The 16999-nt window shown below is 37.5% G+C and overlaps 1 non-coding gene across 1 annotated transcript; it reads left to right on the top strand.

Moving 5' to 3' along the window:
- The first annotated feature begins 6608 nt into the window (after nucleotides 1-6608).
- LOC116637670 lies at nucleotides 6609-6711 on the top strand. The gene has a single exon (XR_004300529.1). It is a non-coding gene; the product is annotated as a U6 spliceosomal RNA (small nuclear RNA).
- The last annotated feature ends 10288 nt before the right edge of the window (nucleotides 6712-16999 follow it).

The following is a 16999-nucleotide window of genomic DNA, read 5'->3' as shown; positions in this document are numbered from 1 at the left end:
GTTTGTTTCCTATAGTTAAGAGTCTCTCATGGTTTGTCTCCCTCTCTGACTTCTTCCCATTCAGTTTTCCCTCCCTTCCCCTATAATCCTGTTTTGTTTCTTAAATTCTGCCCATGAGACCATACGATAATTGTCTTTCTCTGATTGACTTATTTCACTTAGCATAATACCTTGCACACCAATGTTTATAGCAGCAATGTCCACAATAGCCAAGCTATGGACAGAGCCCAGATGTCCATTGACAGGTGAATGGATAAAGTACATATTGAACTCTTAATTTATGTTCCCAATAGCCTGTGCCATGACAGAAGAGAGAATGTCTATTTTAAGTCCCAGGTACCTGGCACAGTTCCTTGGCATGTGGAAATAGGTGTTCAATAGGCATTTTTTAGTAACTTTTCCCTATTTCCCCCCACCCCCCTCCTCCTCCTCACTCTCTCTCCCTCTCTGTCTTGCTTCAGGATCATTTACCATGCTAAATTAAGCTCTCCATCATCCTTTTCCTATCTTAAGAGGATTATATTAGATTAAGCCAGATAGAATTCTGCTTTTAAGGCAAAGGGTTAAAAAGCAACAATTTCATATGGTTCAACCCAGTAATTTAACTGGTATACAGGAGTTAATTTATTCACTCCAACAAGAAACTAAGACAAACAACTGATCATAGTGAACTAGCATAACATGATAAATTTTCTCATATATATATATATATGAGATATACATATATATAATCAATCAAAACGGTCTATAGGACGAAATGATGTGGCTGTTAACAATAGTGACAATTTTATCAACAATTGAATATGCACTCCAAAACTTGGGCTTTGAGTATGTAACTGGGTTGTATACTAGAAATTGACTTCCAGCATCTGGACACTCAGTCTGGCTGCTATCCACTATTCATCTTTCCTCACTAGCAATGGTTTAAAAATATGAATGCTTTAATTTCAATTTAGTGTATGTATCCCACTGTGGCTCTCCTTCTTCTGTTCCTACAAACATTCACACTTTGGTCCTAATCTGATAGTCATTCCCAGTTTCACACTCTGTTTTACAAAGAGCCCTAAACTCTGGGGGCTCGATTGTGATAAGGAGTAGTGAACGTAGGTAGCCAAAGTGATTACGTGCCTGTTATTGGGTTAAGAATTATGATAGAATGCTACCTATCCTCAGAACAGGGATTTGTGTCCTTAACTGAAAGGGTGATGATATAATTCATCACCCAGATATAGACACTGCTTGAGAGTGAAAGGTGGCCTATTAATAATTACACAAGGACAACAAACCTAAACAGAAACTATTCCAGGCAATTGGACACATATAATTACACTGTAATTTAAGTATTTTCTTGGAACAAATCCTGTGTGGTACTCTGTGTAAAATAACTAACTCAATAGAGAGTGATTTAGATATCAAGAATGAAAGGTCACAAAGGTTATTATCTATATAGGTTAACTTTATCTCCTTCAATCTTCTCATTCTAGGTTTTAGTTTTCTGTGGGACCTTGTGGTAGATTCTACACATTTTGTTTCATGACTTCTGGTGGATAGTACAAATTTTTCTCATTTTCCTTGTTTTTTCCAGATTCATTTGGAAGGAAAGAAATTTTCTTCCTTGAGATCATATATTGTTCTGTTATTCACATAATACTTTGTTCTATATCATGCTTCCACAAATACAAACCTTTTTAATTTGATTAGAAAATGAGTAAACTAAAGCAAAATTATATGAGAATATTTGGTGAATTATCTTTAATTGTGAGGAGCAAGGTATAGAGTGTAACAAATTCAGGCCAAAAGTCAAACCACTCATATTTTAATTTTATCTTTGCTATTAACCTTCTATGATGTTAAATAAGCCCCATATTCTCAAAGAAATAAAGTTGAGGAAAGAGCAATCTCAGTGCCTTCTTTGTGCTAGGATGGTGTGAAACTATGTATGAATCTCATTGGCCCCTTACAACAGCACCATTCCCCATGTGCACATTCATAACTGATGAAATTGAGTAACTTGCTCCAAACCTTCACTTAGTAAATGGTAGGGCAGGATTTAAATCCAGGTCTACCTGCAAAATCCATGCTGCCAGTAATTTGTTTACTTATTTTGAAAATTGGAATCTTTCCCATGATTCAAAAGATTATTGTAAAGATTCAAAGAATAAACGAACGCTACATGTCTAAAAATTTTTAAACCACCTATATATTTGGATAGAATCTTTCCCTTATATTTTTCTATTCATTTCTTGACTTTTTATTCAGGATTTAAATTAAAATTCTTAAAATACTCATCACATTTTATAACAAGAAAATAGATCACAAACATCTTGCATAGTATCTAATTCCCTTTGATTTCACATCAAGTGTGACACCCCCACACTGGGACAGTATGTCTGTTCCCAGGGGCTCTATGCCATGGGCATTTGCATCTTTATATTATCACTACTCTAGGTCACTCTAACATTTCAAAACAACTGCTTTGTCTTGTATTTATATTGGGAGTCTTTATTAAACTAAGGTACAAATTGTTTTTAATTATTATGTCATTCCACCTTCATCTATAAGATGATATTCTAGCTCAATCAGCTATAGCACTACTATTTCAGGCAAGAGAAGAAGGTGAAAGGAGAACAAAGCAATTACAAGGTTAGTCTCTATTTTCGAAGCATCACCTGAGGCTTCATTCAGATAATTTCAATTAACTTTTATGGAAGTTACTCAGCTAAAACCCTAGCAAATGCTACTGTAACTAGATTCAGTGCTCTAGAGCTACACAACTGCTGAGGAATTTATACTATAATTTTTTCCAAGTGTACCAAAAAATATTGCTCTCAAGACTGACCTATGTGACATGTTCCCCATGGTCTAATGCAAATTAGGATGACTGTGATATAAAGATCTCTGAGACCAGGGTCATAATGGAAACATTAGCAGACCCTTCACTACAGAAGCCCTGCGGGGGGCCATTAAGATATTTTATGGAAGTGCTAGTGCTAGCCCGAAAGCAAATGGCAAAGAGCAGGAAACATAAGCGACTGTAAAAAGAAAACAAAACAAAAATCCAATAAGAGACAATGAAGACATCATTAAAAACATAAAGGCAATGAAAATGCCTATGGTGTATTTTCCATTATCTGTGACCTTGGGTTTCAGTTTTAGCTCTGTGTTCATTATCAGTTTAAGAAAATTACGGCCTTAGACTCCTAGGCTCACACATTCTTTGCATGATTCCTTAGAAGAGGAGGGGCAAAGCCCTAAGCTAGCTGTCAAAAAACAATTTACTATAAATTGTAAGAGTAAAAAATCCTCTAAGAGTTTTCCCTCTGCACTCTTCATTATTGTCTCTCAAGGAACCCACCCAGGATGACAGGAAGATAAAAATTAGATTGAGGTCTTTTACACTGTTTTGACAGTTCATATCCTCCCAGTGTGTTATTTATATTAACAAATTCAGTTTTCTACTTCAAAAAGACAGCTGGTTAACAAAACGCTGTTGAACAAAAGAGATCTCTTAACCACGGTTAAACTGTCAGGTTATCTCAGATTAGAACCACAGATAACAGTAACCTATGTTACTCAGCGTAGATTGTGATCCAAATTTGTAAGTGATTTCCATCAAGCTCTTTTTAAAAATAACAATTAAATGGGTTCCTCAACTCCTAAGGTGTTGGTGTTTAGCTTTTCCTTCTGTAGTTTTTCTTTCTTTAGCATAAAACCAATTTTTTTGTTTGTTTGTTTGAAGTGACATAGGTATTATTTACTCTAAGTGAAGTGAAAAATTGGGGCTAGTTTCTCAACTACTTTCCATCAGAAGACACTTCATTCCAGGTATCCCAAGGTTAAATTTGATGTCAGCACTGACTATCAGAAAAATATCCCCATTTCTTCCATTTGCTTTGCATGTATAAATTCAGTCTTTACATAATCTCTCTCTCTCTCTTTTTTTTTGTAGAGCACTAAATTAAATGTGCCACAAAGTCTGTATTTTTCCAACATTTAGTTGATGTTTGATGAAAAATTTGGCAACTTAATTCTCATAAAAATGATTAAGTAGAATTATATTGGCAAGGCTCAACTATCACGTAATGTTTGGGAAAGTGGATAGGAAGGAAGATAGTGAATACGAAAGTCTCTTGCTTTTCTCTCTCTCTCTCATCAAATAATGTTTCTATGAGAATCTTCCATAATCAAAACTTAGGTCCTAAAGAATTAACCATGAAGCATATTGGGGTTTACTCTTTGTGATCAGTCTGAAATAGATTGCTTTGTTTTCCTTAGAAATAGTCAGTTTCCCAGTAAATTAAATTATATTAATAATTTTTGCTCATTACCGGTAGATTTTTCCCCTCAATTTTCTACTAGTGCAATTCTAAGTAAAAGTTCTACTTTAAAAAATCATTAGATTTGAACCAGAAAATAGAAATTATTTGCAGAATATTATATTTCTCTTCATTTTGAAAATCTTTTAAACCTGACCTATATATAGCATTCATGAGGCTTATATATGGTTAATATTTGAGGATTTCCCTTTGTACTTGATAGAATTCAGGACATGCTAACCCCAAATATGGCACTTTGGCATATTGAATATTTTAAGCTGAAGGAGTTTGAGAAAATGGCAGAAGCAGAAAGGTCACTCTGACCTTCACCCCACCCTTCTCTACTGAAACAGATCATAAAATTCTCACGTGAGAGATGCCCTCCCTATGACCAGAGAAATGGATGCTCCTTTTTTTCTGAAGACAAAGATACCCCAAAAAGAATCCTAGCAAATGGGCCTTGCTAAATCTTCCCATTTACTACACTTACCTCATATCCTCTTTGGGGAAAGTTAATACTCTAATAAAAGACAAACAGAGAAACATTCCATGGCCATGGAGAAAAGTTCCTGATGTTATACAGATGACGGTACTATATCTATTCTTCTATAAATTTAGTGCAAAATCAATTGAGATCTATTTAGATATTTGAGAACTCAGTAAAGTTACTTAAAAAGTTATTTGAAAAATAAAGGTCCACAAATGACTAAAACCTTAAAAAGGAAGAATAAACAGGGAGAACTTGTTCTATCAGATTTTTTTAAAATTGACATATAATTAGCATACAGTGTCATATTACTTTCAGGTACAGTATGATTCAGCAGTTGCATGCATTACCCTCTCCTCATCATGATAAGTGTATTCTTTCTTTTTTTTTTTTTTAAAGATTTTTATTTATTTATTTGAGAGAGAGAGAGAGAGAGAAAGCATGAACAGGGCAGGTGCAGAGGGAGAAGCAGACTCCCTGCTGAGCAGGGAACCCAACATGGGGTTCAATCCCAGGATCCCGGGCTATCCTGTAAGATTTTAAGACATATATTCTAAAATGCAGGCCCTGGGTCCTGAGCTGGGTGTGCTTTCACATGGAAAAAAGACCCAGGTAAGGATTCCACTATCTTTCAGATCCTAAAGAAGGAAGCCCAAGGAAAAGCCCAAGGAAAATAATGAAATAAAGGCCTAAAAGACTGTGTCCCCACTGTGAGGTAAATTAATTCTACACTAGTGAAAATGTGAACTACTGAAGACATTCATTTACCAATAAGTTTAGCAACTCTTTCAACCTTGAATAATAACACATGGAGAGGCAGGCAGAGGTTGTCTTATAAGCCAAAGGGTGGAAATGATGGAGAGTCATCTCTGTGGTGAGAGTGGGAGCATGGGCATTTTGGGAAATGAGCTTCTTTTATGAAAATATTGGATCATAAGGGTGTATCATAAGTCACTGAGCCATTTTCAGACTCTTGAAAAATCAATTTGTGCCTAATTGTTTAGCATAAATAATTCTGTCATATATTGGTAAACTTAAAGCATTTGATACCTGTTTCTGTCTGTCTATCCATCTATACTGTGTGCAAACACACACACACACACACACGCACGCATACACACACACACAGAGAACCCTAAATAGCCTTTTACATAAGTACTTGTAAGATGGCTATTTACTTGCATGATGAGCAGGCTCACATTTGCCCTGAGGAAGATTAATATAGTTCACTTTGCCCAGTAGCTTTCTTTCCATTTTTTCCCATTTAATATTGACTCTGCAGTCAATAGCATAGATTTGACAATCAATAGGCACCATTTTGATTCAGTCATTAGCACTTACATAGGTGACCGAGACCTGCTTATAATCTCAAAATGTATGCTATAAGAGAACAGGACTCATGAAGAAGACACCAACTCAAGGCCAATTTCCTGATCAAGGATTTTGCTATTGTCTATGCTTGTTCTAGAGTCTGGCTTAACAGTGGCAAAACCACTTTTTTATTTAATATTAAGACTATTCTTTCTCCAACTCAGTATGGAATTTTAACTTAATATATTAAGGCTAGATTAAAGCAAATATAATTCCCATACTTATTCAAACTCCCTTCCTTCCTTTCCCCAATATTTCCACCGAAAGTCTACCATTCTCAGCTTGGCTGTCTGTGGAAAAATATTTTTATATATTCTAAAGTCTACCTCTTGTTTGCCCTCTCAAACATTATTTATAAAGCTACGTGAAAGCACACCCAGCTCAGAACCCAGGACCTGCAGTTTAGAATATATGTCTTAAAATCTTATAGGATAGTCCTCGCTTCAACAGCACATACTCGAGAATTGAAATGATACAGAGATTAGCATGGCCTTTGCACAAGGATGACATGCAATTCATGAAATGTTCCATATTTTGGAGTGAAATAGATAAAGGGGACTAAGAATATACTTCACTCATTAATTCAATAAATATTTATTGAGGGACTTCATTTTGCCATTCAGAGTGCTTGCTTGGTCCAATGGTAAAAAAAAATAGGCAAGATCTGTGCTCTATGAAGTTGATGTAAAAGAAGTAAAGTAATTACAAATTGTGATGAATGAATGCTATGAAGTAAATAAAAAGGGAGCTGAGACAGAAAATAGTGGAAAGGAATGATTTTGGATGGGGCTTTTTCACTGGCAAATCCAAGTGGGGAGGACCAGGTGAATTTTTTTTTCTGATGTTTTTAACACGTTCATTTAAACTTTAGTAACAAATCATCAAAATACAAATATAGAGCAAGAATATTATTTAATGAACTAGTAGAGAGAAATTTATCACAATTCTATCAAGTCATCTTGATGCATCAAATAAAAGTTCCAAAGTTCTAAAGAAAGACTTGCCTTGATGGTATTATCAGTAATTGGCAATAGCAGATTTGGGCTGTCTCATTTTAGTCATGTGACTAAGTGAGGCATATTCCCCAGAAGCCACACCAACTAGCACCACATCAAGAAGATTGAACTGCTCTGGGAAGGAATTCCAGAAATGGGACACCCAAGGGCTAGGATCTGAGATGTTCAGCAAAGAAGCTCTCCTGCAGAAAAGCCAAGTCACTACTCTCTAATTCCTAACCAAGGACCCCAAGGGGTATATGTGTGTGTGTGTGTGTGTGTGTGTGTGTGTGTGCATGTGTATGTGTGTAGATAAGCCATTGAAACTATGCTCTGCAGTATAATCTGAAGACAGTGAAAATCTGACACAATTTGGAGAAGACAGGATTTCTTGTATGCAACCAAAATTATTTTAGCAAAGCAGTCATCTATAAATAACTGCATTACATCTTTCATGACTAATTTCTGTATCTAAATACTAACCGTGAAGCACAAAAGATGCCTTAACTCATGCCAAGTTCATGTAAAGCTGTATAATGTCATTTTTGGAAGACAAATTGCATTTGCTCTGGAGTTTTGCACACACATGCGAAAAAACACCCCCAGCAAATGTCTGTAGCCACTTGAATATATACCACCTCCTGTGGTTTCTCCATATATCAAATGCAGCTGGGATGATTTAAAGATTATCTGTTAAGAATGCATCTAGCCTACATTTTTAAAATATAGGTTCCAGCCAATAGATGAGCTAAATGATCCTTTATTTCCACACAGCTCTTCCTACCTTTCCGAGAAATCAGCAGTGTAAATATTCCACCCTGTGTCAACTAACACAGAAACTGGTAGAGTTAGATTGCTGGAAACTTGGCATGGTGTGTAAATTCACAAGAATCCATCAAGCTCTTCTATTATTTATACTGTAAGATTTGTAGGCTGTCTGTAGAGTAACAGGTGTAGCCCCTATGGGTCAACAACCACCTGAATAATGCATGGGAAAAGGAAAGCAATACCACATACACCACAGTTTGGTATTGTTCACTTTGGGGAATATCTTTCCCTATAACGGCTGCCTAAAAAATCTTCCTTAGCAGTGATCTATACACTGTATGGTCATATGTGATAGTTAAAGCCACTTCCTTTGTGACTGACAGACCAATGTTGAATCCTGGTTTTACCAGTTACTATTTTCTGCTTTTTTGTTTGGTCAAGACATTTTAAACTCAGTTGAATTCAGTCTTCCTCAGAAGAAGCAAAACAATATGTACATAATTAATTTCTAGTTAGCAGAACACTAGCAACTGGATTCTATTATTAACTTACATATATGAAGGTCTCAGTTATTAGATAGAAGGGACAGAGACAGAAAGACAGTTATTTTTATTTGGAAATTAGTAAGGTCAAAACTATGTGTTATAAGAGGTTGTATATTACAATGAGTTATTGTCATTATGTATTAATTTAATACAGATTCTGGCTATCATCAACAGTAATCACAGAGAATGTGTTTGTGTGATGAGGGAAAAGGAGCAGATCCATAGCACCCTAAAGTTCCTTTTGTAACTCAAACCATAGAACTAGCATGTCACAGAACCGCTGTCATTAAATATTATCATTTGGACAACAAAATGCAGATCTAAAAATAGCATATGGAGAGTTAAGTAGCTGTCATAATCCTCTATATGTAAAGAACATCTCATTTAGGAGGATATATATATACGAGGGATAAAGAAGGCTAAGTGAATTGACTGAGGTTTCCAGTTAGTAGTGGAGGAAAATACACTACCTACTGCTGTTAATAAGTCATAGACAATGAAAATGCAAAATGATCATAACAGTACATTCTAATAATGTGATCTAGTATTTATTGAGCATTTACTCCATGCCAGGCATGCTGCTAACTGTGCCCTATGTGCTATTGCCTCACTGAATTCTCATGATAACCCTAAGAGGTAGAAACAATTAGTTTGGTTTTCTAGATCGGAAAATTCAGGCTCAATGAGCTTAAGTAAGTTGTCCGTGGCCACACAGGGAACAAGAGGTAAAGCCAGATCTCTTTGACTCCAAAGTTCAGAATTATGTGGCTCTTTAAATTTTTCTAGTCTAAACTTAATAGGATTATTTGTTTCTCTGTAAACAACCAGATGAACATTTTTGCTATGGTGCGTGCCCAATGCAATCGAGACAACGACATATGAGAGAGATGAATGCCTACCTTCCTCCAATAAAAGTGTTTCTTTTAAAAATAAGGGAATGAAATCTCCATAAATCTTGTCAGCTTTGTTTTGAAATTTTCTTACTATGACTCATAAGCATAAAAACCAAAGCTGCCATGAAAGATGGAGAATCCAAACGAAGTTGGAAAAAATGTATTTTTTGAGTCTCTATAATACCGTCAATTCACTTTATTTTTGTGACCTTGTTTTCCCTAGGACATAAATATCACATTTATGTCTGTGGGGGAAGTACCGCACAAGGTGAGCCACGTTCTTTATAGGAGGAGTTCAGTTTTTCCCCCAAATGATATATCATCTCATTCTTAGAAATGTTATGGGCCCAGATGTTAACTCATAATCTTCTTGCCCTTTGGATTTGAAAACATTACAGATTTCTTACAGAACCTCTGCTCATAGTTAAGAGTTCAAGAGCAGAGGTCCGAAGAACCATTTCTGCCCTAACCCCCGCCCCCGCCCCCCAGTCTTGCTGGTTTGCTTGCTTCTTCTGTGTTTGTTTACTGGAGATGAATGCCAAGAAGGCAATTATTTCTCCTCCTAAAAACAGTCTTGACTGAGAAATGATAAACAGTCCCACCCATCTTGCAGAAAGTTGGTGAAAATCCCACAGAGATCTAGAAAAAACGTGAGCCAAGGAGCCTGAATACAAATGCTGGACATGACAGAAAAGAGAAGGAGAAGAGAAAGACTAGGGAAAGAGGGAAAAGGGGAGGGGATGGAGCAGGAACAGGAGGAGGAAGCAGTGCTGAGAAGTGACACAAGGAACAAGGAAAGAGATGAAGGAAATGAGAGTAAGAGGTGCTCCAGGAAGTGAAGTGAGTCTCTGTGTCCTTAAAGGATTTACCATCCTGTGGTGCCGAGCACTCCTGCAAAAATCAAAGACGGAAACCTAGAGAAAACAAACATGGCAATAATCACAGAGATGACATGGGACTTCTAAAGAACTCAGGAGAAACTACCTGAATATAAAATGGAGCCAGGAGAGGCAAAAAAGTCACTGGCTCTTGAGAGCCTGTGTTGGCAGGCAAAATTCAACTCTGCCTTATAGTCTCTTATGTATGAAATTAGATAGCTAAACCCCCAAAAGAAAAGTCAGAAGCCCCATCTGTTTTAACCAAAGGAAACATCTGATAATAAGAGAAATATTCAATTAATTGGTAAGCAAGCAAGCAAACAATAACTATAGACAGAAGGAATTCCATATAATGGACAAGAATCTCTCACTCAATTAAGAAAATACTGTTTTCTTCTTAGAGCCAGGGCAACCTATAAAATCCCTACCAATAAAATTGTAATACGCATATTAGAGAAGACTTTTTATTTTAATTTTTGTGACACAGTTTGTAAAATACTTTAACAAAAGACATTTCAATCAGCAGAGAGACACACCTCCCAAAGCTCATGTTTTTGCTCAAATTTCAGAAAACTAGCATTTTAGAAATACAACTGGAAAAGTTGTAATTGAAACCGATCATTAGGCAATTTTAGGCAAAGAACTGCACAATTAGCACCTTTGTTACCAGAAAGCTAGTAAAAGTGGACTGAGGAAGTGAGAAGAGAATAAAAAGAGGATATTTTCAAAGAAAATTGTATTTCCGGCTTGACTTAAAACCGATTTGACACTGTAGCTGTACTGTATAGCATATGTATATATATATAACAAAATACCACAGGCCGGGTGGCTTAAACAACAAGGACTTATTTTCTCACAGTTTTAGAGGTCAGAAGTTCATGATCAGAGTGCCAGGAGGGCTGGGTTTGGGTGAGGGTTCTCTTCCTGGCTTGTAGACAGCTGCTTTCTTGCTAAGTCCTCACGTGGCCTTTCCTTGGTACATGAGTGCAGAGAAAGAGAGAAATTTCTTACAAGACCAGTAATTCCATCATGAAAGTTCCACCCTCCAAGCCTAATCTAATCCTAATTACCTGCCCAAAACTCCATCTCCAAATTAGGACTTCAATATATTAATTTTGGGGAAGGCGCAAGCATTCATTCTGTAACATATTATGTATATTTATAATCACTCATTCTATAACATATATGTATATTTATAATCACTCAATAAAAGCTAAATCCTTTTCTTTTTTCTTTTTTATATTCTTTTTAAAAAAATTTTATTATATTATGTTAATCACCATAGATTACATAATTAGTTTTTGATGTGGTGTTCCATGATCCATTGTTCGCGTGTAACATCCAGTGCTCCATTCAATACATGCCCTCTTTAATACCCATCACCAGGCTAACCCATCCCCCCACCCCCCTCCCCTCTAGAACCCTCAGTTTGTTTCTCAGAGTCCATAGTCTCTCATGGTTCATCTCCCCTTCTGATTCCCCCCCTTCCTTTTACCGTTCCTATTATCTTCTTTTTTTATTTTACATATAATGTATTATTTGTTCCAGAGGTACAGGTCTATGATTCAACAGTCTTACACAATTCACAGTGCTCACCATAGCACATACCCTCCCCAATGTCTATCACCTAGCCACCCCATCCATCCCACCCCCCACCACTCTAGCAACCTTCAGTTTGTTTCCTGAGATTAAGAATTCCTCATATCAGTGAGATCATATGATACATGTCTTTCTCTGATTGACTTATTTCGCTCAGCATAATACCCTCCAATTCCATCCACGTTGTTGCAAATGGCAAGATTGCATTCCTTTTGATGGCTGCATAATATTCCATTGTATATATATACCACATCTTCGTTATCCATTCATCTGTCGATGGACATCTTGGCTCTTTCCATAGTTTGGCTATTGTGGACATTGCTGCTATAAACATTGGGGTGCACATACCCCTTTGGATCCCTACATTTGTATCTTTGGGGTAAATAGTCAGTAGTGCAATTGCTGGGTCATACGGTAACTCTATTTCCAACTTTTTGAGGAACCTCCACACTGTTTTCCAGAGTGGCTGCACCAGCTTGCATTCCCACCAACAGTGTAAGAGGGTTCCCCTTTCTCTGCATCCCCGCCGACATCTGTCGTTTCCTGACTTGTTAATTTTAGCCATTCTGACTGGTGTGAGGTCGTATCTTATTGAGGTTTTGATTTGGATTTCCCTGATGCCGAGCGATGTTGAGCACTTTTTCATGTGTCTGTTGGCCATTTGGATGTCTTCTTTGGAAAAATGTCTGTTCATGTCGTCTGCCCATTTCTTGATTGGATTATTTCTTCTTTGGGTGTTGAGTTTAATAAATTCTTTCTAGATTTTGGATACTAGCCCTTTATCTGATATGTCATTTGCAAATATCTTCTCCCATTCTGTCGGCTGTCTTTTGGGTTTGTTGACTGTTTCCTTTGCTGTGCAAAAGCTTTTTATCTTGATGAAGTCCCAATAGTTCATTTTTGCCCTTGCTTCCCTTGCCTTTGGCGATGTTTCTAGGAAGAAGTTGCTGCAGCTGAGGTCAATGAGGTTGCTGCCTGTGTTCTCCTTTAGGATTTTGATGGACTCCTGTCTTACATTTAGGTCTTTCAACCATTTGGAGTCTATTTTTGTGTGTGATGTAAGGAAATGGTCCAATTTCATTCTTCTGCATGTGGCTGTCCAATTTTCCCAACACCGTTTGTTGAAGAGACTGTCTTATTTCCATTGGACATTCTTTCCTGCTTTGTCGAAGATGAGTTGACCATAGAGTTCAGGGTCCATTTCTGGGCTCTCTATTCTGTTCCACTGATCTATGTGTCTGTTTTTGTGCCAGTACCATGCTGTCTTGATGATGACAGCTTTGTAACAGAGCTTGAAGTCGGGAATTGTGATGCCACCAGCTTTGCTTTTCTTTTTCAACATTCCTCTGGTTATTCGGGGTCTTTTCTGGTTCCATACAAATTTTAGGATTATTTGTTCCCTTTCTTGAAAGAAGTGGATGGTATTTTGATAGAGATTGCATTAAATGTGTAGATTGCTCTAGGTAGCATTGACATCTTCACAATATTTGTTCTTTGAGCTAAATCCTTTTCAATGTCTCTATTATATCCCATGTCTCTGCATGACCAGTCTCTCCCACCCGTACTGCTTATCTTTCCACTCAGCACCTTGCTTGCTCTATTGCAGCCACAATGGTGTCTTTGAGCCCTCTGAATGCACTAAGATTGCTCTCATTTTGTGGTGTTTCCATTTGCTCTTCCCTTAACATGAAATATGCTTCTCCCAGGTAGCTATCTGATTTACTCTTTGTTCAAATGTTACTGCATCAGGAGGGTTTTCCTGAACATCCTATATAAAAGAGCAACCTTGCTTGCCCACCCCCATCCCACCTTGGCATGCTATCTCTTTTATCTACTTCAGTTTATATATATATATATTTACCATCTATCTATCTATATATATTTACCATCTTAGTGTCCCATCAGGGACCAATGTGTTTCATTCACCTTTGTATATTCTATGTCTCATCTTATGTTGGCACACAGTGGTTCTCAAATAAATCTTTTCTAAAGTATGTTTAAATGAATAAATTATGTGCTATGTATATTTTACAAAGACACACTTAATGGATCCTTGTACTCACTATTGTTACACAGAGGGTCTGGATTATACTTCTTGGAAATACACTCTGCTTTGGGAAAAAATGTTTCAGGAAGCATTCTTTTTCCCACACAACAATCTTTATAACTGTAGTGTGTTACTCACCTAATCAAAAAATAGTCTGAGCAAATCACAGTTTTGTAGAGTATTGTTTATGCACTGTACCCCTTTGGGGCAACAGGTTATTAACCATTATGTTGTTTGAAATTGAACATTCTATAGACTGAACTAAAACTATACTTTTACTTAAAGTATAATGCAAAATTTAGTAAGGACTGCCAAGAGAATTATTGAGAACACCTAACCTATATAATGAAGTGAGAATTCTCTACACATACACTATTAAGGAGGTAATAAAGTGTGGGGGAAATGACATAATTGTCATATTTGTATTATTATGCAAAATGGAGTACCGATAGAAATTTTCAATTCCTCCTTTCAAAGAACTGTGGAAACTCAGCTAGCTTTGGCTAGGTAAACAATTCCCTTTCTGGTCTTGTTCTGGTTATTTATTGCCCATTCCACTCTGGCAAACTTAGTGGCTTAAAACAACCACCACATATTTAGTGCAGAATCTGCAATCTGGGCAGGGCACAGTGGGAAAGGCTTATCTCTGTTTCATGTGGCATCCCCTCAACTGGACATTAGATGACTCACTTCCAGAATGGCTCACTCACATGGCTGGCAATTTGATGTTAGTTGTCAGCTGGAGCTCAGGGGAGGCTGAAGTCCTGGGGATTCAGCTCCTCTTGGTATGGGTCCCATCTTGTGTGCCTTTCCAGAGGCTTCCTCTTGGCCTCCTCATATCGAGGTGTCTGGATTTACAGAGCAAGTGTCCCAAGAGAAGAAAGTAGAAAAACAAGGAATTTTTCTAACCTAGACTTGGAAGTCATACAGAACTTACTTCTGTTGTGTTCCATGAACAAATCGGTCACAAAGGTCTGCCTGGGTCCAAGGAGAGGGGATAGAGATTATCACTTGATGGAAAGGTTGTTAATGTCATTATAAATGGAGAACGGGACATGGATCCAATGGTGGTGTTCATCTTGGGAAAATACAATCTACCATAGGATGTATCCTGATTTTTTTCTTCATACATTACCCAAATTCTCCGAACTCTCCTTGGTGTTTCCTACACCGTACTTTGCCCACACCTACCTGCTCCAGGTTGTTGCTTACTTGTATTTCAGCCCTTATTATTAGTTATAGACAACCCTTCTTTTCTGCTTGTGTACCAAGCTTTTATCAATGGTGTTCCTTAGGAAGTTTGTTTTTTCCAAATTACTGGCATGATTTTTCCCATTAATTCCTTAGTACTCTGAGAATTGCTTATTTGTTTTTGGTGATCCTAAAGTTCTACTTGATCTTTCCCTTCTTTAGGTATTTTGTGTTCTTTGGCTATCTGCTTCTGGGTTCTGTGTTTTCTTACCTATTATAGCAATAAAGAGAGACTTATCCTTTTCCTACTTTGATGGAAAAATAAAGCAAAAATACTAAGTTATTTGCTGAATAGGGCTTGAGAAGAAAATGAATGTTTTCCTTAATTGGGCAGAAACGTGGGTGACATGACATTGTCTCTGAAACTCTATTAATTCGCCCTTATTCAAATAGTTACATCCCCCTCTCCTCCCCAGGGCAGTTTTCCTTTTACGGCAGATTGGGTATCACAACTTTTTCTCTAAATTGAGCCTTACAAAATTGGCCCAGCAACCACCTAGCAGGCCCAAAGCCCACCCTCTTCTACTGCCCTTCATGTTCCTTTCCATGAAGCTCTGGAAACTACCAGAGTCCCCATCACATTTCAGAGGATTATGGGAAATAGAGATGGAGTAGGGTTACCACCATTTTCCTCCAAGGTACACTGTGCCACCATCCCTTCAAGTGTTGCTAATATAGGCGTTTCTGCTACAGAAAGCTCAAGACCACACCGCATCGGTGTATACTTCCAAACTTCAGGGACACATTTATTCTTCCTTATATGGATGAGGAGGACCAAAAAGGATAAGGATGTATGCTTCAGACTCCCAGACGCTCTTCCCAAATCCAGTCTCTCTGACTATGTTCAGCATTAATGATGGCACAGACGGGGACGTTTGTGTTCTGCAGCCCAGCACACATCCTGCTATATTTGGCTTGCCAGGCTCCCCTGGCAGGAACTGTCAATCTTTCTGTGATCCTCCTGGAATTCTCCCACTGTGTTTTAGAAAGGGAAGAGTGCTGCTTTCATTCTTACCCAAACTCTGCTCTTCCCAGACTTAACCACCTCTCTCCCCCACACAACCCTCCTCTTACTTTCGGTGGGATAATACTAGGGGCGGGGGAGAGGTGGGGAGAGTTGGTGACTAGGCATTTTCTGAACTAGCTCTTGTCACTAATACCTGGTAGGAAGGTAGTGGGCTTTCTGAGTATAGAACATGAGGTATATTTGTTTTTGGCTTTGGATCTTTGCAAAAATTCTAGAACCTAAGTATCCTATTTGACATCCTATTATATGTATTATAAAGTTTAATGCACTGATTATACTAATCTGTACATTTTCTATTAAGAATTTGGGCTACAAAAAAGATACTAGAAAGCCTCAGGCAATGCGAATCGTTAAACACTCAGTTGCATCTTTCACAACCATAACATGGGATTCTCTTACCTAATTTCACAAACAAATGCTTTGTTGTGTGAGCTGCTTCTACGGTTTCCTATGCTTCCCCTGAGATGGACACGTCCTCATTCAGAATGTTTCTCCTTCCTGTCTCTGGAGATGACTCCCGAAGAAAAAAAAAAAGGATTACACTTCAGAGACAGTAGGAAAAACCTCTCTCAAATTCACCCAGCATTGACCAACACTCTTCTTGGTAGCTGCCTGCTTCACAGTGTTTCTTTCTCATCTTTTTTTTTTTTTTTCACACAAAACCCCAAAATAGAGAATTTTCTTCAGCAGAGGAAGGGTCATAAGAAGTTACAATTTTCATAACGCTCCCCTAGCAACAGACCCAGTGAGTCTTTTCTACCATATTTATCTTGGGTGGCATAAACATGGGCATAGACATAAAAATATGGATAAAGATATAAA

The sequence above is a fragment of the Phoca vitulina genome, unplaced genomic scaffold (assembly GCF_004348235.1).
Source record: "Phoca vitulina isolate PV1807 unplaced genomic scaffold, GSC_HSeal_1.0 scaffold14, whole genome shotgun sequence".
NCBI lineage: Eukaryota > Metazoa > Chordata > Mammalia > Carnivora > Phocidae > Phoca > Phoca vitulina.
The sequence above is the reverse complement of the archived record's forward strand: the minus strand, read 5'-3'. Positions and strand labels throughout refer to the sequence as shown.